Source organism: Schistocerca cancellata, chromosome 10 (genome assembly GCF_023864275.1).
Source record: "Schistocerca cancellata isolate TAMUIC-IGC-003103 chromosome 10, iqSchCanc2.1, whole genome shotgun sequence".
In the NCBI taxonomy this organism is placed as follows: domain Eukaryota; kingdom Metazoa; phylum Arthropoda; class Insecta; order Orthoptera; family Acrididae; genus Schistocerca; species Schistocerca cancellata.
Genome location: NC_064635.1, coordinates 189,083,631 through 189,108,475, shown reverse-complemented (window position 1 = coordinate 189,108,475; position 24,845 = coordinate 189,083,631). Strand labels below are relative to the sequence as shown.

General features: G+C 41.8%; 1 long non-coding RNA gene across 1 annotated transcript in view; it reads left to right on the top strand.

Moving 5' to 3' along the window:
* Positions 1-24,845, top strand: part of LOC126106849 (uncharacterized) — a 224,555-nt gene that overhangs the window by 186,964 nt on the left and 12,746 nt on the right. The window contains exon 2 of the long non-coding RNA XR_007523399.1: positions 23,135-23,199. This is a non-coding gene — a long non-coding RNA (uncharacterized LOC126106849). The remainder of the gene's footprint in view (positions 1-23,134; positions 23,200-24,845) is intronic.

Below are 24,845 nucleotides of genomic sequence, written 5' to 3'. Positions count from 1 at the left end.
CTGTGGTTCTGTCAGTGTGATCATGTGATGTATCTGACCCCAGGAATGTGTCAATAAAGTTTCCCCTTCCTGGGACAATGAATTCACGGTGTTCTTATTTCAATTTCCAGGAGTGTAGTAACCTCGGCTATACAGGGTGTGGTCCATTGATAGTGACCAGGCCAAATATGTCACGAAATAAGCATCAAATGAAAAAACTACTCGTCTAGCTTGAAGGGGGAAACGAGATGGCGCTATGGTTAGCCCGTAGATGGCGCTGCCATAGGTCAAACGGATATCAACTGCGTTTTTTAAATAGGAACCCCCATTTTTACTACATATTCGTGTAGTACGTAAACAAATACGAATGTTTTAGTTGTACCACATTTTTCGCTTTGTGATAGATGGCGCTGTAATAGGCACAAACGTACAAGTACGTGGTATCACGTAACAATCCGCCAGTGCGGATGGTATTTGCTTCGTGATACATTAACCGTGTTAAAATAGACCGTTTACCAATTGCGGAGAAGGTCGATATCGTGTTGATGTGTGGCTATTGTGATCAAAATGCCCAACGGGCGTGTGCTATGCATGCTGCTCGGCATCCTGGACATCATCCAAGTATCCGGACCGTTTGCCGGATAGTTACGTTATTTAAGGAAACAGGAAGCGTTCAGCCACATGTGAAATATCAGCCACGACCTGCAACAAATGATGATGCCCAAGTAGATGTTTTAGCTGCTGTCACGGCTAATCCGCACATCAGTAGCAGACAAATTGCGCGAGAATCGGGAATCTCACAAACGTCGGTGTTGAGAATGCTACATCAACATCGTTTACACCCGTACCATATTACTATGCACCAGGAATTGCATGGCGACGAATTTGAACGTCGTGTACAGTTCTGCCACTGGGCACAAGAGAACTTACGGGACAATGACAGATTTTTTGCACGCGTTCTATTTAGAGACGAAGCGGCATTCACCAACAGCGGTAACGTCAACCGGCATAATATGCACTATTGGACAACGGAAAATGCACGATGGCTGCGACAAGTGGAACATCAGCGACCTTGGCGAGCTAATGTATGGTGCGGCATTATGGGAGGAAGGATAATTGGCCCCCATTTTATCGATGGCAATCTAAATGGTGCAATTTATGCTGATTTCCTACGTAATGTTCTACCGATGTTACTACAAGATGTTTCACTGCATGCCAGAATGGCGATGTACTTCCAACATGATGGATGTCCGGCACATAGCTCGCGTGCGGTTGAAGCGGTATTGAACAGCATATTTCATGACAGGCGAATTGGCCCGCACATTCACCGGATCTGACGTCTCAGGATTTCTTTCTGTGGGGAGAGTTGAAGGATATTTGCCATTGTGATCCACCAAAAACGCCTGATAACATGCGTCAGCGCATTGTCAATGCATCGGCGAATATTACGGAAGGCGAACTACTCGCTGTTAAGAGGAATGTCGTTACACGTATTGCCAAATGCATTGAGGTTGACGGACGACATCTTTTTGAGCATTTACTCCATTAATGTGGTATTTACAGGTAATCACACTGTAACAGCATGCGTTCTCAGAAATGATAAGTGCACAAAAGTTGATGTATCACATTGGAACCACCGAAATAAATTGTTCAAACGTATCTACGTTTTGTACTTTAATTTTAAAAAAACCTACCTGTTACCAACTTTTCGTCTAAAATTGTGAGCCATATGTTTGTGACCATTACAGCGCCGTGTGTCAAAAAGCGATAAAAGAGGTCCAACTAAAACATTCATATTTGTTTACGCACTATACGAATATGTAGTAAAACATGGGGGTTCCTATTTAAAAAAAACGGTAGTGCCATCTAGCGGGCCAACCATAGCGCTATCAGGTTTCACCCTTCAAGCTAGACGAGTTTAGTTATTTGTAGTTTTTTCGTTTGACGATTATTTCGTGTGATATTTGGCCCGGTCACTATCAATGGACCACCTTGTAAATGTATGTCGTCCACATATACAGTTGTTCGTTGGGCTCAGCGCTAGTGCTGTGAGAGCTGTGTCCATGGTGTTGATCAATTATGTGTTAACCTCGGCGGTTAAAATGTAGAGACTTTTTTTCAGAGCTGAACAATTGGTTTTGAGGCAATATATACAGATAATAATATAAAGTATCCATGCATGGATCTTGTTATTTCATTAACTTTATTATGGTGCGTTCTGATACACCAGCTAACGGTTTCACCTCATACTTGAGCAATATATGTTTTAGAATAACAACAGAATTTCTAACATTAATAAGACAAGATTTTCAGTTGTCAGGTTCGTTAAGCAAGTAGTTTGACAACGCCAATCCTAATCCTGTATACACGACGTTAAGATTTTAATGTTCTGTGTAGATAAAGGCTTCACAGCGATCAATTGCAATGATGATGCTTCTTTTCCAACGAGGTTCAATTTAACGTGATAAATTCACAGTATTGTTACCTATGACAAAGGTGTTGTAGTTATATGTTACTTATACTTCAGGTTCTCATAATTAATAGCAGTACAGATGTCAAACAAATTTGAAAAAAAAAATACCCAAGACGACACGAACGTAGCTGATACTGATATGACAAGCTGAAAGAACATGTGGGGGGAAAGAAGGTTCACACAGTGATTCTGAAATTGGTCCGTTTCAAAGCCATGAACTCTTATCGTCAAGGAACTAAGCAATTGGTAGAAATTCCCGACCGTTCTTAACAGTGACTTGGTGAGTATGTTGAAATATACGGTCATATATCTGTGTCACTGGGAAGTGTAGTTCAACGCTCGGTAGAAGTTACTGTGCCTGCCATAATAAAGTGTCGCTTACTTTTCGATTCCGCATCATTCCTGTTCTCCACAGCGAGAGCCACCATGTTAGCCACGGGGGCTTATGCTCCGTGATCCTTGTATTGATGGTTCCATCTGTCAGTATCCATCCAAAATCACAGAACATCTCCATCATACATTTTATTTCCGTTGTTCAAATGGTTCAAATGGCTCTGAGCACTATGGGACTTCACTGCTGAGGTCATCAGTCCCCTATAACTTAGAACTAATTAAACCTAACTAACCTAAGGACATCACACACATCCGTGCCCGAGGCAGGATTCGAACCTGCGACCGTAGCGGTCGCGCAGTTCCAGATTGTAGCGCCTCGAACCGCTCGGCCACTCTGGCCGGCGTTTCCGTTGTTACGAGATAGTCAGAGTGTTTTGTAGCCGTGTGTTTCACCCTTTCCTGTGCCAAAATTAGATTCATTTAAGAATAATACAGACCATTTTTCTTTCTAATGTTGTACTTGTGAACATCTGAGTTACTTTCAAACTCACATGAATTGTTGGTAACAAATTTCGTAAGTACATAAATGTATTGAGATGGTGTTCTTAATATTCTCAACTGCTTGAAGAGATGGTTCCCAGGTGTGTGTGTGTGTGTGTGTGTGTGTGTGTGTGTGTGTGTGTGTGTGTGCGCTCCTCATAAATAATTGGCTCTGAGCACTATGGGACTCAACTGCTGTGGTCATAAGTCCCCTAGAACTTAGAACTACTTAAACCTAACTAACCTAAGCACAGCACGCAACACCCAGCCATCACGAGGCAGAGAAAATCCCTGACCCCGCCGGGAATCGAACCCGGGAACCCGGGCGTGGGAAGCGAGAACGCAACCGCACGACCACGAGATGCGCATAAATAATTCTGATTACTTTCTTTCGTGCAATGAATACTATTTCCATTAGTTAGGTGTTACTTTAGATTATTATCCCATAACTGATAAGCGAGTTCAGATATGCAAAATACTTTTACTTACTGAGTTATATACCCCAAAAAACGTTTTTCATGCAGCAGCTCCATATAAAAGGCAGTAGTTCTAAAATTAGAAACACAACGCCTTTTTGCGTGGTGCACAAACCGGCAGAATGTTCGTCACTCGAAAAAAAAAAAAAAAAAAAAAAACGCTTTACACACCTAGGTCACGATAGTGAAATATTATAGTCACATATCTTATCTTCTACAAATTAATATGAAAGAAGCTCTATTTAATGGTACCTCTGATAACGGTTTCTTGTCAACATGACAGTAATGGGCATGTACACCACTAGTTAGCTCAGTTCACAAAATAACCGTGGCCTAATAATGTGAATTACATTCGGTACTACCATCAAACGTCGTAACAACTTACGTACACACTTGTGAACTGCGTCAGTAAAATGATAAAATGCAAGCCTTATGTGGATCTTTGCCACTGTGCCAGCATCAGCCACACTAAATCCGTCGGTTTACATTTAAAATAAAACTGCACATAACATAGTCAACGTCTAAAAATGAAATGGTAAAAATTTCAGCAAATATAACTGTAAAATTATGTCGTGATATATATAAAAGTAGCTTAAACAAACAAACAAACACTTCGTCAAAGGCATTGTTGCGTACTCCTAAACTAAATATTATGCGCAAAAATCGTGTAAGTGAAATAGTCTTTTAACAGAAACACGTGGGGCCTCATACATTTTGATGAAAGGTGGAGAGTGTATAAGCCTGTTATGAACGTCTGTGAGTGACCAAAGATCCAACCAAAACATGATAAAAACATGATGGCTGTAATACACGTATGGAATTGAGGAGTGTTTCCTCAAAGTATTTTGTCGGCTCCACGAGCAATACTACCACAGCCGACGAGACCATTTCATATACCAGCTAGGTGTCATCTTGCAAAAGATAATCTCTAAAACAATATTATGTATAACAAAACAAAACATGAAAATGGATGCAGATATGGACAGAACGCAATGGAACAAAACTGCCTCCAGTATCTGGAAATCATATATACCACTCATGGCAGGAAGGTCCACATAATTGACAACAAGTATGTCTCAAGCCGCTTATGGCAGAAAACTGCTTTATAAAAATTCATCTTATACACTTTTATAGCAAAAAGGCTCCATCCCAAGTGTAAAGTATAGCAGCATAAAATCTGAACTGTTGCAAAGTCGCTTAGAAATTACCTAAAAGCGTTTGTTTCTAAACTCTTTCTGTTCGTTTCGAAATCTTTTACGGGTATTAATTAATATTGCTATAAATCTCAATCTCTTCTAGAATATACATGGCATCTACTTTATGTAATATATACAACACAACGTCGGCAGTATATTTAGTGACATGGCATTTGCTGTGCAGGTGAGACTTAAATGATGAGGCATAGATATTGCTACGAAGTCTGTGTTTCCTGTAGTTCGTGCTAAATGATTTGCCCATCTATCTGATGTAGATATTTTCAAAAGTGCCACAGCCTATTTACCCCTCACTGCGTAATCGGATTAATTTTTTTTTTCTATCAGATACTTTGCCACAGTGTGGGAGTACAGCGTGTTTTGGAATGCCTTTGCTCGAAGATTGTATGAACATACCTTTTTTGTGACCATGTTTTCTCTTTTTGACAAATTGATCGGCTATATTCCTTTCATACTCATTTGTAACCACAGAAGCTTTCAGTATCGACAATCTCTTCCTGCATGATGAGTATTTTCAGGATTCTGTCAGCCACTCATTTGAAATAAACGTTTTCATGTGATTCTGGATGGCATGAGAAACTGTGAATGACTGCGTTCGTTGTTGTTGGTTTTTGGTAAATTTTGAAATAATGGCTACTGTTATTGTTTGTAATGGTCATATCAACGACATTAGCGCTAGAGTGCAGCTGGACTTAAATTGTAAATTTTTTCGTACGATGTGACGTCTGTAGCTGAGCCGACATGACGTCGATTTCGTCTGTGTTTTTGTTGAATAAGACTAGTGTGTCGTCCACATATCTTTCGTTGTAAATGATCTTTTTAGTTGTGCATGTGTATTCATTAAAAAATTTGTTCTCAGTACTGTTTACAAAAATATTAGCTATTTTGCCAACTATACAATTGCCTGTGGCAACACCTTCAAGTTGAGAATACACCTTGTCATTGAATGAAAAGTAGTTCAAGGTAAGATGAATACCTGTAATGATACAATTTCATCTATCTCTGGTATTCTAACCTCTGTGTAGCAGAGAAGATTATCTTTTAGAATAGTAACTGTTTTCGACATTAGCACATTAAAATGAAATGAATTTTGTTCCACTGGGGATACATAACTTTTTAATTTCATTCGCTGGGTCCACCGCATTTTTAACTAAGTAATTTGTCTCAGAAGTATGCAGTTTTTTTATCATACTGTTAAGTTTATTGCTAATAAGACATGTAGGACCGTTAATGCAGTTTGATTGTATGAACTGGAGCATTCTCATTGTGAAGTTTTGGTTGACCTTTGAAGGTGGGAGTTTTGGGTTTCCTTAGTACACAGTCTCCAATCATTTGTGCTGAGAGGATAATTTCACAGTTTTGAGTGTTTTTTTAATCACTGTGTTAAATTCATTGCTTGGATCTTTCCTAAGTTTCGCAACCTTGTTGTTATATTCTTATTCATCTGCAACAACCAGTGTGTAACCTTTGTCTGATTTTAGGATAATTGCATTATGTAGTTGCAACTTACTATTTATGCCACTTACTGCTTTGTTTATATAGACACTACTACATTTGGTATTCCTGTCACGTGTCAGCTGCTCCTGAGGTAGCTCAGCGACTTTTCTTGTAATGCTGTCTTGACGGCAAACTGGCAGTCGAACCATGTCAAGTGCTACTTTTCTGTCAGCTATTAAGTTCTTGATCACACTGTTCATGAATCTGAGTTCGCCGTTAAATTTTAGGTCTTTGTTAAGTACCTTAAGGTCAGATTAACAAAATACGATGTTTGTCAGGTTTTCCACTCATTAAAAAAGTTTCTGGTTAGAAACATCATTTCTCTCCTCCTTAATGTCACTAATGTATTCACTTATAGTTGTACAGACAGTCTAGTTTTCTTGTGCCTGGATCTGACCTCATTGCTTACAACACATTGTAACCTTCCCACAAAATAAAATAAATATGAATAATATTCTCATTTAGTGTATCCTCCCAAAAAATAAATTCAGTAACCTTCCAACAGTAATAAACAATATAATTATTTATTTCATTCACATTCAGCGTGACCTCCCTCAAATAAATTCCGTAATCTTGCAATAATCCAATGTGACTAATCTCTCAATAATAAATGTGACTCAGTTACAACCTTTGAATAATTGACTGTGAATTTAACCTGGTAAATTTTGGACGTCAGCAGTGCTGCATCATGGCCCTGAAAGGTCATTCTGAATGAAACAAAAAAAATTTCTTACCTCAATGAAGTCGCCGGATAACGCATATATATCTGCTCTTACAATAAATTTTTCCCGCACAGCTCTGTGCAATGCTGGCCGACCTATCTGTCATTTATGAAAGGGAGCAACTGATTTTTCTTTTGCAATAATCGGGACGATCATGTATTGGAGAAATTAGTAAATTCTTTAAATTGAAATGAATGGTTGTTAAAAGTTGCTTTTTAAGAGAAAGATTATTATTAGGAAATTTTTAAAACATTTACATGGGACTTGAGATAACAATACTACATAAGCGCGAGGCTGCTTTTACCTTATACTACAACGCTCAGCTCCGGCATCACTGCACCACGACCGGCCCAGCCAACACGATACACCAGACCAGAGCAGACAGGCGACTGCTCGCTAGCAACAACTTACTCCTACTGCTACATAGTTCCTACTGCCGTCAACACTGCTCTTTGGTCTCAGATTCTCTTATAGCTTACATATCGCAGGCAGCGCGTGAGCAATCCATCGAAATTACATCTGCTCGAGTGCGCTAGCAACAAATTCTTTAATCATGGACCTCTTAGAACATACAAAATAATAGGCCCATCAGTACCAATATCAAATTGTGCTGGTGTCGCAGTTCTACTGAGTGCCATACGAACTAAATACAAACCACGATTTATTTAAGCTTTACGTTTAAATTAATCGCGGATCTCCCCTTTAAGCCACTTACCTTCACGTTTTGCTGCATCTGATTTAGTATTTTCCCGCGATACAGTTGAGAACAAGCTTGTCTTTCCGATACACTTTATTGAAACGAAAGTCCTGAGTCAGCTACATGTTTTTAAATGTTTTTCTTTGGTGCCTGATCACCTTACGCAACACCTTGTGAAGTAATGCATCAGTAGTTTTCTGTATATATGGAACCACAGCCACTGTGAGTTTCTTCAGGGAAGTCCTTGTCCTGAGTAGGCTGTTTTTATTTTTGAAATAAATAATTTATTTCATGATTTTCTTACGCATTAGCTGATGTCTCCTTCACTCGCCGTTTCTAGTGGTCACTCAACACACGCTTTCGTCCGAATTGTGCGTTAGTGGGTGACGTTTCTTCAACTTTCACTGCATGCGTGGGGCACTTTGGTTACGATGGCAGCCATCACACGAATACAGACGATTTACGCACCCTCGATTGTCTTAGCTCTGATATAATGAACTGGCAAAGCAAGTTTTAAATCTGACGTAAAAGCATTTCACACGGGTAATTCCGAATGCATGTATGAATTGCTATGCAATAACTCGAGATGTGTAGAAAAAAGGAAATCGCGTTACCTATCCTGCATACTGACTTGTTCTGCCTCATTTTCATAAAAGAATCGTTCAAATTATGACGTATGGAATATGTAACTAACTAAGTAACTGACTCACAAATAGGCAGACTATATTTCTGACCGCGTCTGGCATTAGCGACGTATGCAGTACGCTGAATATGTGCCATTCGTGGTCAAACAGCGCAACCTGCATTTATGTTCAAGCATATTTTTGTCCAAACAAGAAATGTAGTTGAGGTGATAGAATGAACTGTAGCGCAGCCCGAGGTCTAGGTTAGGTTCGAAGGTGCGGTGCTCTAACAAGGCTCCCGAACGTCGTTCGACTATTCCAGTGAAACAAAGACCGAACCGAGCAGACGCTACAGGTTGCTGTGTCACCTCCCAGTCTTCACAGACCGTTTTCCCTCTCACCGTTGTCAGACTTTCGCTCTGGGAGTCTCTCTCTCGTGTGTGTCAATGTATTTTTGGCTGTCAATACCGCGCGTACAGCGGGCTATCTTGACACGTGTCAATCACGGCCCTTGCATTCCAGCTGACTGCGAACGCAACCCGGCTAACGAGAGATGGGGGCGAACTGTGCCCGTTCGCTCCCGCTGACACTTTCAACACGAAAGTCATACACTGTGTGACATCTTTATCCAAAATATTCTAAAAAGTAATGTGTTGAAGAGTAGTCGCATGCTCAAGTCGAAACAATTTACTTAGTGTACCACAGCTTTTATTCTAGAAGGGTTGCTCGGCTGAGAATGCTATATACACATTCAAATGGCTCTGAGCACTATGGGAGGTCATTAGTCCCCTAGAACTTAGAACTACTTAAACCTAACTAACCTAAGGACAGCACACACATCCATGCCCGAGGCAGGATTCGATCTGCGACTGTAGCGGTCGCGCTGTGCCAGACTGTAGCGCTATATATACATTCACCCATCAAATACTTGTTATCTTTTGTGATCCGTGCAAGGCGTTTGAGTGGGTAGATCATGTTACTCTCTGAGAACTGATGGTGAAACCTTCCCGTCTTCTCCATATCTCTTTTGTTCCTTTCTACAATAACCTATCAAACCTTTCCTTAGGATTTCTATCTTGCTTAATAATAACAAATGAAATCTCCCCTCTGAAATTAATTCTCTTTCTCAATCTCCGCATACAAATTTAATTGCTGCTTATTAAAAGTGATTTTCTGATTATTTCGACGAACCATGGAATGTGTCGTGTGGCCCTCAGTCGTTACCTGCAATAACCCAAAACTCTTCCTTACCTTTTGTACTGTTACTGGATCGCCATCTGACTGCTACATCGAACTGCGCCATGAATATACTTACTCTGTTTTACTATACTCTATCAGCTGCTGGTGGGCTGTCATAATAAGTGGCTGTATTTATTACCAAAGATGACGTTATTCTTTAATAGCAAAGCTGTCGTTATTCTTTAATTAATTTGACTGAAGTTACGTAATTCATAGTTACACTTTTTCTTGAAAACAATAAAATTTTTGCGAAGTTTTACGTTGATGGTTTTCGGGATGGATTATAATCAGTAATGCAACATTGCTGGCAAAAACTAATTATATTCTGAAAACGTTTCTTCAAATATTTACTGCTGGTAGTGCAATGATTTTACAAACGTTCAAATGGGACTTACTTTTTTTTTAATAATCTTACAACTAGCATTCCGCAAACATACCTTCAGTAGTCTTCAGTTTCGCAAAGAAAATAATTCAATAATATTAGTTCCTCTTATGATAATAGTTAGCTGATGGCTCTGTACATCCGTTTATAATCTCTTGTAAATCATAGCTGGTGACTTGCAGGCACACTGCTCCTCTCAACCTCTCGCTTCAGACCTGCTACCAACTCGCTTCACTTCTAGCTTACTACTGACTTCCTGCGAACGCTAAAGTGCAGTCTCTCCTGCCAACAATGCTTTCTGATGCAGACAATCCCTGCTACCATTACAAAATGTATCATTGCGTGGTCTTTCCCGCTCTTTTCTTAAAATGTATCCATACGTGGTCTCTCCCGCCCTTTCTAAAATTATATCAATTTGCGGTCTCTCTTGCCAACAATACTTTGGTGCAGACATTCCCTGATACCACAATTATTTCCAACATGACAAATATTAATTATTGCTACGTAATCCTATTAATAAAATATAAATGTTGTGGTTTGACAATAGACAATATAAATATACACGTCTTACAATGCCTTTACACACAGCTGGTTTGAATCATATTTAAGAAAAGAGAATGCAAGACTTGATGCTGAATAATTCAGACACTGTCGGAAAGGTGAAAGATTTTAGTGAATGGGTAAAAGAAAAGAAAGACCACAATGGGAGTCCCACAGGGTTCAATTTTCTGTCCACTTCTATTTCTTAGAAATGTGAATGACCTTGCCCGTAACATTCAACAGGCAGAATTGGTACTTTTTGCAGACAATAGTCCCACTAGAGAGCAAGCAACAGAAGAATTGGTAAATGGCATTTTCCTAATAATTACTAAGTGGTTCTCAAAAAATGGACCCTCCCTAAATTTTAGAAAGAGAAAAAAGTCACTGTATTCAGTTCTGTACAATACAAGGTGCATTCAAGTTCTAAGGCCTCCGATTTTTTTTCTAATTAACTACTCACCCGAAATCGATGAAACTGGCGTTACTTCTCGACGTAATCGCCCTGCAGACGTACACATTTTCCACAACGCTGACGCCATGATTCCATGGCAGAGGCTAAGGCTTCTTTAGTAGTCTGTTTTGACCACTGGAAAATCGCTGAGGCAATAGCAGCACGGCTGGTGAATGTGCGGCCACGGAGAGTGTCTTTCATTGTCGGAAAAAGCCAAAAGTCACTAGGAGCCAGGTCAGGTGAGTAGGGAGCATGAGGAATCACTTCAAAGTTGTTATCACGAAGAAACTGTTGCGTAACGTTAGCTCGATGTGCGGGTGCGTTGTCTTGGTGAAACAGCACACGCGCAGCCCTTCCCGGGCGTTTTTGTTGCAGTGTAGGAAGGAATTTGTTCTTCAAAACATTTTCGTAGGATGAACCTGTTACGGTAGTGCCCTTTGGAACGCAATGGGTAAGGATTACGCCCTCGCTGTCCCAGAACATGGACACCATCATTTTTTCAGCACTGGCGATTACCCGAAATATTTTTGGTGGCGGTGAATCTGTGTGCTTCCATTGAGCTGACTGGCGCTTTGTTTCTGGATTGAAAAATGGCATCCACGTGTCATCCATTGTCACAACCGACGAAAAGAAAGTCCCATTCGTGCTGTCGTTGCGCGTCAACATTGCTTGGCAACATGCCACACGGGCAGCCGTGTGGTCGTCCGTCAGCATTCGTGGCACCCACCTGGATGACACTTTTCGCATTTTCAGGTCGTCATGCAGGATTGTGTGCACAGAACCCACAGAAATGCCAACTCTGGAGGCGATCTGTTCAACAGTCATTCGGCGATCCCCCAAAACAATTCTCTCCACTTTCTCGATCATGTCGTCAGACCGGCTTGTGCGAGCCCGAGGTTGTTTCAGTTTGTTGTCACACGATGTTCTGCCTTCATTAAACTGTCGCACCCACGAACGCACTTTCGACACATCCATAACTCCATCACCACATGTCTCCTTCAACTGTCGATGATTTTCAATTGGTTTCACACCACGCGAATTCAGAAAACGAATGATTGCACGCTGTTCAAGTAAGGAAAACGTCGCAATTTTAAGTATTTAAAACAGTTCTCATTCTCGCCACTGGCGGTAAAATTCCATTTGCCGTACAGTGCTGCCATCTCTGGGACGTATTGACAATGAACGCGGCCTCATTGTAAAACAATGCGCATGTTTCTATCTCTTTCCAGTCTGGAGAAAAAAAAATCGGAGGCCTTAGTACTTGAATGCACCTCGTAAATAGTCATTCCAAACAATGGATGAACGACATGAGCAAGAGTCACTAAATAGACCAGAATGCTCCAGATTCTGAGTGTACATATTCATGAAAACTGAAAAATGCATGCTACTGAACTTCTCAAACGGTGTAGTTCAGTTACTTTCGTTCTTCATATTATTGCTAATCTTGGAAACGAATGAATCAACCACCTCAATACTTTATATATTTCCACTCAATAATGTCTTACGGAATGATTTTCTGGGGAAATTCATCATTTAGAAAGAAAATGTTGGTTGCACAAAAGCATATAATATGTAGTAGTCACCCACAAACGTCATGTATACGCCTCTTCAAAAGGCTAAGCATTTTTAACTTCACCGTCACAATAAACATATTCGCTAATGAAATTCGTCATAAATATCTGTTACAGTTTGAGAAGAATAGTGACGCCCATATCTACAACAGTAGAGGGGAAAATGACGCCGATATGTGAGTGGCTCGGAGACTTCTTAATTAATAGCACCCAGTGCGTTGTCTTCGACAGCCTGTTAGCACAAGGACAAGGATATGGTAAGGAGTGCCCAGGGAAGTGTGACAGGACCGCTGTTGTTTTCTATGTGCCTGAATTACGTGGTGGACTGGGTGGGCAGAAACTGCGGTTATTTTCTGATGATGAAGCGTTGTACGGCAGGGTGTCTGAGTAACTGCAGTTACGAGATGACTTATACAAAATTTGTAGTTGTTGTGATGAATGACAGCTAACCATAAATGTACAAAAATGCATGTTAATGTGGATGCTCGATGTCGATTTATTGGGAGAATTTCAGAAAAGTGTGGTTCATCTGTAAAAATGACCATATAGAGGAAACCTGTGTGAACTATTCTTGAGCGCTGGTGGAGTGAGATTCACACCATGTCGGATTAAAAGAAAATATCGCAACAATATAGAGGCGTGCTCCTAGATTTGTCACCGGTAGGTTCAAACAATGTGCAAGTATTACAGAGATGCTTCAGAAACTCAGATGGGGATCCCTAGACGGCAGACGACTTTCTTTCCGAGGAACACTATGGAGCTATTGAGAAGATTTAGAGAACTTCAATTTGACGCCGACTGCAGCACAATACTACTTCTGCTAGTGTTCATACCGCGCAAGTACCACGAGCATAAGATACGAGAAATTAGAGCTCAGTCGGAAGCACACAGTCGTTTTTCCCTCTATTTGCGATTGGAATGCGAGACCAAATGGCTGGTTCAGGATACCCTCCGCCACACGCCGTGCAGTGGCTTGTGGAGTAGGTACGTAAATATAGTTATAGATGCAAATGCCGAGGCATAATTATCTCATCCGGTTCACAGAAAACAGTCGAGTCACCACGATTTAATTAGTCAAAAACGGCGCTGACGCGGTGTAGTCCTTTGCCAGGGACCTCCCGGTGGTGGCAGAATTGTGGCGGTACCGTAATGGTCGATGGTTCCATCTTGGATGGTCTGCTCCCCAAGCGATTTCCTGTCCGCGCCTCGGCTGACGGTGAGTGTCTGATCCGATGTACAATCGTGGACAAAACGAGCGAGACCCCTCGCCTTTTCGTTATGCTGATCCGCCCAGCTTTAAAGTCTGCTACACAGCATAACAGGCAAAGCGACGCAATGCTGCCAACATACTATGCACAGGCGTGAAATTGACAACCTACCCCAACTTTGTCAGCCTGTTTTCAATCATGTGTATGACTATATTAATACTAATTAGTGTGTTAAACACAACACGTAAATATAAGATATAAATGAAAGAAGAAACGGTAATTAGTATGAACTGTACTAATAAAAATGAATTTCAGCTTATCGAGATAATATAACTGTTTTAGTAAGACGAAGTACCCCAGATCGTTACGAATTAGCAAAATGGGTTTTAAGGACTGGGTAGACAGATACACGGCCAGGAAAGTGAGAGTAGTAGGGTTCCATTTTTACCGATTTAGGTGACGAAATCCTAACAACGAAAGTAGCTATGACAGTTACTGAAGATGAGGGCAGCATAAATAATTCCCCCTGTTCTTTATTGGAAATGTTGTAGTTGCAGTCGATACATCAGCATATTACTCGTAGCTATGCTTTCGATCCAAATCACGTTTACAGGAATGCAAATAAAATCCATTTGCCTGTACACGTGATAAGTCAGATCCCAGTATTAATGCCACTGCGTTTTAGAAGTGCGAGCATTCCCATTGCTAGCTAGTTTAGGAAACACTTCGGCTAATGAACGTTTTCTGGCTGTGGCGAGTCTAATGGAGAATTCTAAACATTGTAGAATACGTTTGGCAGCTATGTAGCCGTTTATTTTCTGGGATGGTGCAGAATTATCCTACTAAATTTACTCGTTAATAACAGTATTTTGTTATTTCGATAATCATCCCGAATGACTGACACACAAGCGGTGACATAAACGTAGAAAATTCTTGTTTTTGAGTCCAGAAAGCTCTATGCAACAGAAATTGCAGATCATTTTGCCGGGTTATTTAAGTCTGGGGTAATAATAGAGGGCTATTTGCCTGGGTTGTCTGCTAGCGTAGTGAAAGGTGTTTGCTGCTGCAAGGGAGATCTGGTTTGTTTTCTGTTCTAATGTCGATGGAGGCTGATAGACTAGCAGTAAAGATATTTTAAGAAGTTCTCGCGCCCCCAATACGTTTTATTGCTACCTTTATTCTGTACCGGTGCCCTGTGGATGTAAATATGAAGATCTTGTAGAATTTTATACTTCTTACTGATTACTTTATCCGCTTCTGTCAATGACTGAATTGACTTATTTGTGGCACTGAATGATTTTCAACTGAATTTCGTCATGAATCTTCACGCATTGCTAAATTTGCACACTTTCATGGTAGGTTAGCAACGGTAATCCAGTATGACTGGTCAGAACGTTGACGCAGACCGTTTCGCAGCTGAATGCGTATAATATTTTGCTAATTTGTAACGATCTGGGGTACTTTGTCTTTTTAAAACAGTTATGTTATCTCGATAAGCTGAAATTCATTTTTATTAGTACAGTTCATACTAATTAGCGTTTCTTCTTTCATTTACATCTCATATTTACGTGTTGTGCTTAACACACTAATCAGCATTAATATAGTCATACACATGGTTGAAAACAGTCAGACAAAGTTGGGATAGTCTGTCAATTTCACACCTGTGCGTAGTATGTTGGCAGCACTGCGTCGCCTTGCCTGTTATGCTACGTAGCAGACATTAAAGCTGAGCGGATCAGCATAACGAAAAGGCGAGGGGTCTCGCTCGTTTTGTCCACGACTGTAGCTCGGGCGTCGGTGTTTCCGCCGCCTCCCACGACCAACTCAGACTGTGTGGTCCTTCGCCAGACGAAGAACCTCCCGCCTTGGCGGCTAACGACAAGTTGTCGGCGTGGTCGGTGCCGCGCTGCTCCGCTCGCCCGCCTGCACTGTGCCATCGCGTTCCGAGCGCTCAGCGTGCTCGATGAATACGTGCGGCATGCCCCAGACTGTCCTCTTCAAGCCGATCTCATTCCCTTATAAATTGTCTGAGCTTCTTGGAACTGGCTACCATATGTAGCAGTCGCTATGACAACCCACATAAAACTTTCTCGCTAAGCTATGCTAGGCAGCATTATAAAGTTCAAATGGCTCTGAGCACTATGCGACTTAACTTCTGAGGTCATCAGTCGCCTAGAACTAAGAACTACTTAAACCTAACTAATCTAAGGACATCACACACATCCATGCCCGAGGCAGGATTCGAACCTGCTACCGTAGCGGTCGCGCGGTTCCAGTCTGTAGCGCCTAGAACCGCTCGGCCACTCCAGCTGCCGAAACGTTCTCAGCTGGGTAGATATCCGGCGACCTTGCTTGCCACGATAGGTTGTTGTTGATGATAATATTTGGTTTGTGGTTCGTTAAACTGTGCGGTTATCAGCGTCCGTACAAATTCTCAATCTCGCAACTTTCCGGAATGAAGATGAAATGATGAGGACAACACAAACACCCAGTCCCCTGGTGGAGAAAACCGCTGACTTGGCCATGAATCTAAGCCGGGACCCCGAGATCCAGAGGCAGCAGCGCTAGCCACTAGCTGCCGACGGCACAGTAGGGTTGAGCAGGCACGAAGACAAGCGGCAGCAACTCTCGCCGGCTGCTGGAATGTAAGCGCGGGTCGTCTTCCCATGAAGGGCAACAAAACGGTGCGTAGAAAACGTCGACGTACCGTTGTGCTGTAAGGGTGTCGACGATGACAACCAAACGGATCCTGACAACGAAATGGGTCTATGAACACAAATGGCATCCCAGACCGTCACCCCTGGTTGTCGGCTGTATGGTGGGGAACAATGAGATTGGTATCCCACTACTATCCGGAGCGCCTCCAGACATGTCTTCGCTTCTCAAGTTCGAAGCGGGACTCAGCACTGAAGACAATTCTACTACATTTGAAACGTCCCCTTAGAAAAATTATACATGACTGTGCTTAAACTGACACACAATATTTTTTTAGCGCAACGCAATCTGACTTTCAGAAATCCCTACAAAGGAATGGCCCTGACTAACATTAACCTGTACCTTTCACAAATCACTTACCTCACAAAAATCTTCGTTACTCAAGCTACTGAAATACAGCGAGCGCCACTACTGCCAGCTAAATAAAAGACTCAAACTACAGAAGGCACTAACTACTGATAGGCGTAGTTAGCAAATGAAAGATTTTAATAGAGAACAAACAATGTATTTACCTTAATAGTCATCAAAAGTCATAATATATACAGCAGCTCATGACATCCATTATTACAAATTTCAAAACTCCGCCATTTCTCTCCCCACATCCACCACTGCTGGCGGCTCACCTCCAACTGTGCAACGCTACGCGCTGTTCACATCCAGCTGCCGCTGCCCAACACTACAATGGCAGACAACAATGCAAACTAGCCACAGACTGCACACAGCACAGCCAGTGATTTTCATACAGAGCGCTACGTAACGTTGCCGATAAGAAAACATAAACAGCCTACTTACATAGCCCCCATGCTCCCCACAAATAATTTTACAAATTGTTTTGGGCAGTGGCCAATAATGATTTGATAAAATTTTTCATAATTACAATAACAATGATGTCAAATGCACACACTTATTGATAAAATGTTGGTCAAAAGCTAAAATTTTCTCACAGTCCATAAAGACAGTCCAGATTGTTCATCACTGTAAAATTGCAGTGTTTTTCTCAAATTCTGAGCAGTAAAAGAAAATGCACACGGGAGTAGTGGATTTCCATGGAGTCTTGTAGAAGTAGTGTTGTCCTTCCAACGGAAAGACAGTGCTGACTCTTGACATGCTGACAGGTAATGGGCCACAACAGAGCAAACCCACAGCAGAGTCATTCGAAGTTTTGAAGAATGTTGGTAGGTAGGTCATCACAGAGCAGACCCATTGTAGTCCTGGTAGAGATTACGGTATTGGTGGGCCACCAAAGATGCAGACCCACTACAGTCCTTGTAGAAATAATGGTATTGGTGGGCCATCAAAGATGCAGACCCACTGTAGTCCATGTAGAAATAATGGTATTGGTGGGTCATCAAAGATGCAGACATACTGTAGTCCTTGTAGAGACAGCCAGCAGTCATCTGTTGCGACTGTGCAGGTGCACATTCACCATCGAAGAGTCTTGCAGAGAATATAGCAAGTCCATAAACCACCACTTGTGCACTCACAAAGTTTTTGGAATTGTCCTTAGAACCAGCAATGCTGTTATCCAGTCCCTTGCTGAATTACCAACACACGTGCAAACACTAACAGTCCCTACTTCTCACATATTGTCCATATACTATGACCAACAGAAACGTGTGCAGTGAAACTTAACTTACAAGTTACTAATAAGATGAACCGGTGTCAATTACGATTTTATAACATGAGAATACAATTACAAAGGTACAAAATACACCATTAAAGAACATAACAATACAGATAACATTTGTAGTACAAGCTTTACAAAAGAATCGAAATAACATATACATCAATGTTACAGGAATTATGACATGAGTACATACATAAAAGATCAGAATAACTTTTGAAACATCAACTTCACACATGAGCAACTAAACAGAACAGATAAATAATGTCGAAACGTCTTTACAAATTAAATAACATATTATCAGAAAAATTCTACAATGTAACTCTCATCAGATAAACACATAAAGACACGAAGAACACAAATACCCAATGGTACACAAACACATAGGGGGATAACACAAGGAAAGGACAGGGTTTGTTTTACTGCAGTATTTTCCAAGCAAAACTTTCTTTACTTCTCGGAAATCTCGCTTCGTTCTTCATTATTTCCAAAAAGTCCTATCTATATCTGCATTCTGTACTTTTTTCATATAACTTCTCAATGCATTTCTTCCAATTCATCGCAACTCATTCTCTTATATAGTCTACCCCCTCTTAAGCTAACTTAAACCTATTGAGCTCAGATGCTAAACTAAGGGACGACGCAATGCAGCAGCACAAAACAATTAGTACAAACAGCAATGACAAAAAATTCAAATTGCAAAGCAAGCAGCAGCAAATCTAAATCAACAGATAAAATGCAACATTACAACTAATATGAGCCAATGTGCAGCAACAAGAAAAATAAATCAGTAGTAAAACTGGCTTAACAGAGTAATACAAAGTGAAATTTAGTAGCACTATGCCTGGGAAACAGCTGCAGCAAATGTAATAACTTATATCTAAACATGACAAAGCTCAAGCAAAAAAAGTATTACATTAAAGACAACAATGCAGATAAGGGAAATGTATATTCACATCTTAATGTCTATGTAATTAAAGTGGTGCACCACAACTTATTCTACCAAAAAAATTACCAAGTAGTTGAAAAGAAAATTCCGTATGCAATTCCTGTGAAGGGAAATGTCTTTTTATGCTCCTTCGTTTTTTTTAAGTACATCAAAGTTATTCTTTACTGGGTCTGTAGGCATAAAATATTTATATTAGTACATCTATAAAATTTTATTTTAACCATTGCTGCAGGGCAGCTAGAAACTAGATATTAAACAAAATGAGTAAATAAATACATAAAGCAAGCCATATGGCATTTCTCTCAACTAGAAAGACAGTAGTCATAATCAGGTGTATAGACATAAAAATATTTCTCGTCATTTCATTGGGCATTGCAGTAAATATCATAAATTAAGAGCTCAACAGTGTTATCATGTTTTCAAGTTTGAGGGTGTCGTATTTACGATGCTTTCTACAAAGGAATGTCAATAGCGAGGTTAATGGCCTCCCTTTTTTTTCTACCTGTGCCTCTGAAAAGGCATGCACTAATGGCTTTTTCTCCAGGCGTCTGACACAGCTGGGTGCCCACGACGCATTACGTGCAGGTGGTCACTTAACTTTCTTACGGAAATATTTACGACACCAGTTTCCGCTACAGTGACAGTCTCATATGAAAATTTCACAGGTCGAAAATTTACGTTACAAATGCGTAGAAACAAAATCCTATGAATATAACAGTGTGCAAAAAATTTTTGCCTGCATTGTGATACATTCACGCATTTACACACATTTCATAACTCTTAAAGTACGATTCTCGGTTTCCAACATCCTTTTTCACAAGTCAGAGTCCCTAACCACTACTCCTTATTCCTTACCTTATTACACATATACATATTCATCAACACGTCTTCAACAATTCATCATAATAAATACATATCATAATAAACATTCCTCAACAGCATAATACACATCGTCGTCGTAATAATAACATCATAACACCTCAGTCAAATCTCAAAATCATCGTAGCTTCCTCCAATAATTTCAAAACCTAAAAAAATTCTCTGCTCATTTCAATAGTGTCATCTACCTCAAACGTACTTTAAAATCGTGATCCCATACCAAATATATCATTCAAAGGTCTCATAATATCACAATGGGTCCGAAAAAATATGAACAGTTCATAAAGTACAAACAAAATACAATTTCGTAAGTGTGAAGTTATACAACGGTGTAATTGCCTAAACATGTGTCACTGATGTAGTAAAATAAATGTTTGTCTCTCTCAGTTAAATGATCAGATAGCTGTGTAATTATGTGTTAGAGGAATATGGTACCGATGTGTCCATTTCTCTCCCCACATCCACCACTGCTGGCGGCTCACCTCCAACTGTGCAACGCTACGCGCTGTTCACATCCAGCTGCCGCTGCCCAACACTACAATGGCAGACAACAATGCAAACTAGCCACAGACTGCACACAGCCCAGCCAGTGATTTTCATACAGAGCGCTACGTAACGTTGCCGATAAGAAAACATAAACAGGCTACTTACACATTCAGTGAAATTCCTGACCGGGGAAGTATGTGGAGAGTGATACGACAACAACCTGAGTGTCACCCATCATACAGCCCGACAGCCAGGACTAATGGTCTAGGATGCCACGTATTTTCATAACAGGGCCTCTTTGGTTGCAGTCTGCGGAACCTTTAGAGCACAGAGGGACGTTGATGACATTCTATGTGCTGTTTCGCTGGCCTTTCTGTCAAGCCATCCTCCGTTTACAGTTCAGCAAGATAATGCACGACCCCACACAGCGAGATTTCAGATGTCTTTGTGCTTACCAAAACGTACCGTGGCCAGCAACGTCGCCGAATCTCTCCCGAACTGCGAACTTTGGGAGAATCAGGGGCCGGGCCCTCCAACAAGCTCGAGATTTTTACGATCTAAGGCGCCAGCGGAACATAACCGTGCAGGATATCCTTCAGGATGACACCTACCAACTCTATCAGCCAGTGCCAAGCCGAATAACTGCCTGAATAAAGACCAGAGGTGGACCAACGCGTTACTGACTTGTTCAGTTTGTGAAGTTCTTTCGCTTGAATAAATCGTCCAACTTTTCTGAAATTGTAATCATTTGACTGTCTGCACATGTACATCACATCTACCGACTTCCGTCCCATTCACTATTCGGATAATTTGTTCGTGGTGCGTCGAGGTACTTAAAAGAATTTACAGTAACTACACTACTGGCCATTAAAATTGCTACGCCAAGAAGAAATGCAGATGATAAACGGGTATTCATTGCACAAATATATTATACTAGAACTGACATGAGATAACATTTTCACGCGATTTGGGTGCACAGATCCTGAGAAATTAGTACCTAGAACAACCACCGTAATAACGGCCTTGATACGCCTGGGCACTGAGTCAAACAGAGATTGGATGGCGTGTGCAGGTTCAGCTACCCATGCAACTTCAACACGATACCACAGTTCATCAAGAGTAGTGACTGGCGTATTGTGACGAGCCAGTTGCGCGGCCACCATTGACCAGACGAATTGGTGCGAGATCTGGAAAATGTGTCGGCCAGGGCAGCAGTCGAACATTATCTGTATTCAGAAAGGCCCGTACAGGACCTGCAACATGAGGTCGTGCATCATCCTGCTGAAATGTAGGGTTTCGCAGGGATCGAATGAAGGGTAGAGCCACGGGTCGTAACACATCTGAAATGTAACGTCCACTGTTCAAAGTGCCTTCAATGTGAACAAGAGGTGACCGAGATGTGTAACCAATGGCACCCCATACCATCACGCCCGATGATACGCCAGTATGGCGATGACGAATACACGCTTCCAATGTGCGTTCACCGCGATGTCGCCAAACACGGATGCGACCATCATGATGCTGTAAACAGAACCTGGATTTATCCGAAAAAATGACGTTTTGCCATTGGCACACCCAGGTTCGTCGTTGAGTACACCATCGCAGGCGCTCCTGTATGTGGTGCAGCGTCAGCGGTAACCGCAGCCACGGTCTCCGAGCTGATAGTCCACGCCGCTGCAAACGTCGTCGAACTGTTCGTGCAGATGGTTGTTGTCTTGCAAACGTGCCCATCTGTTGACTCAGGGAACGAGACGTGGCTGCACGATCCGTTACAGCCTTGCGGATAAGATGCCTGTCATCTCGACTGCTAGTGATACGAGGCCGTTGGGATCCAGCTCGGCGTTCCGTATTACCCTCCTGAACCCGCCGATTCCATATTCTGCTAACAGTCATTGGATTTCGACCAACGCGAGCAGCAATGTCGCGATACGCTACAATCCGACCTTTATCAGTCGGAAACGTGATGGTACGCAATTCTCCTCCTTACACGAGGCATCACAACAACGTTTCACCAGGGGGCACCGGTCAACTGTTGTTTGTGTATGAGAAATCGGTTGGAAACTTTCCTCATGTCAGCACGTTGTAGGTGTCGCCACCGGCGCCAACATTGTGCGAATGCTCTGAAAAGCTAATCATTTGCATATCACATCATCTTCCTCCTGTCGGTTAAATTTCGCGTCTGTAGCACGTCATCTTCGTTGTGTAGCAATTTTATTAGCCAGTAGTTTATTCCGTAGTAGACGTGAGACCTCTTTCAGCAGGTGTGAGACACTGAATGTTGTGGATAATATGCTTAACACCTTCTTACATTTACGAGGATTTCCTGGGTAAACAAATCGATAAACGAACAGTATTGTCTGGACGGCAAATCATCCGGGCGAGTAACGTGTAACCACATAAAGATAGAACACACTTATATTGACGGGACTAGTTAACTAAACGGTTATAGAAGTGAATCTGTCACATACGTAAGACACTAATAAGTTACAAAAGTATACAAAAAATAAACATTAAGAATATGTGCATTCTGTTTCAGGCTGCACCAATGGCTGACAAAAATGTGTGTGGCTTCGAATCGTGACTGCTGCAGCCTGCAAAGAGGTGAGCGAATTTTATGTTTTTCATTACAGCGTCTGGCGTAACGTTTCTTAATATTCCTCCGTTATCTCCTAGCACCCCATGCCCCACTCCACCTCGCCCCTACCCCAAACCACTTTACAACCGCTCCCATCCCTTGTCGATTCTGTTGTAGCAGAGTAGATTCTGCAGTTTCATCTAGACTCACAGAATCACAAAGAAGAGAAATGTTACTGTATGATTTGTAAGATGTCCCATTTATCTCGATACGCTGCTCATTTACGGAGAATGTGAGCTAGAAGATCAGTCAGTGCTTTAATGTTTCGTCATTTACAATACGGGAATATATACTACAGTACCGCAACAGTGTTCAACGACAAGTGATGTACAGTACAGAGATGAGTAGCATTTCTACATCACTTCGTTGGAATACAGGGTGAAAAGCATTTAAACCCACAAACTCTGGGAGGTTGTAGGGGACATCAAGACAAATATTTTTCCCTAATGTCATTTTTTCCTATGAGGATTATTTAAGCCGGTGGAAGCCGTATTACGCTCTTCAGTTGTTACAGGCCGTATTAGGATCTTCAGTTGTTAGAGGCCGTATTACGCTCTTCAGTTGTAGGTAACTGCTGTCCACCAGTGTAGTAGTGCATTGTCTCTGTTTACTAATGGAGCGATACACCTGGAGTGAGTACACTGGTATGGTTGGTGCGTACTACGTAGCGCACCACAACTGACGAACTGCACAGCGGGTTTATCAACAACAATATCCTATTCGCCGTATCCCGCATGATACGACCTTTGCTGGTGTGTACCAACGTCTGCGTGAGACCGGGTCATTTAGCAGATTACCTAGACAGGGACGGTAAGAACGCTGCAATTTGAGGAAGGTGTCCTGCAGCATGTTGAGCGGGATCCTTCAACCAGCACCCGTGCAATTGCACGTAACATGCTGACGAATCAGACGAATGCAAGAACAGTCTTTCGAGAGCAATTGTTACGTCCATTTCACTTACAGCGTGTCCACAACCTGGAACCAGTTGATTATCCACCCAGAGCACAGTTTTTGCAGTGGTACCCGGAACAGTCTGAAATGCACCCTACGTTTCCATCCTTTGTGTTGTTTACCGATGAAGCAACGTTCGGGCATGATGGAGTCTTCAACATGCACAATTCGCATGTTTGGAGTGGGGATAACCCACATGCCATAGTTACTAGCGCTCATCAAGTGCGGTTCTTCGTTAATGTGTGGGGACTGTTTAATTGGGCCGCATCTGCTACCTAGGCTATTAAATAGCGGGCACTATTACAATTTTCTCGCCAGAGCATTGCGAGAATTGCTGGAAGACGTCCCGCTCCCTACAAGACAACGCATGTGGTTCCAACATGACGGGGCGACGGCACATTTCAGTCGTCGTGTGCGTCGATTCCTGGACCGACAGTTCTCAGAAACGTGGATTGGCAGAGGTGGTCCTGTACCATGGGCTGCTCGATCCTCAGATATGTCCCCTCTGGACTTTTTTGTGTGGGGAGAGATGCGCAACCTTGTCTATGCAACTCATGTTGCATCAGATGAGGATCTGTTTGCCCGGATAGTAGCAGCAGCAGGAACAATTCGGGATACTCTTGGGGTTTTTGCCCGTGTCAGACAGAACATGATCCGACGG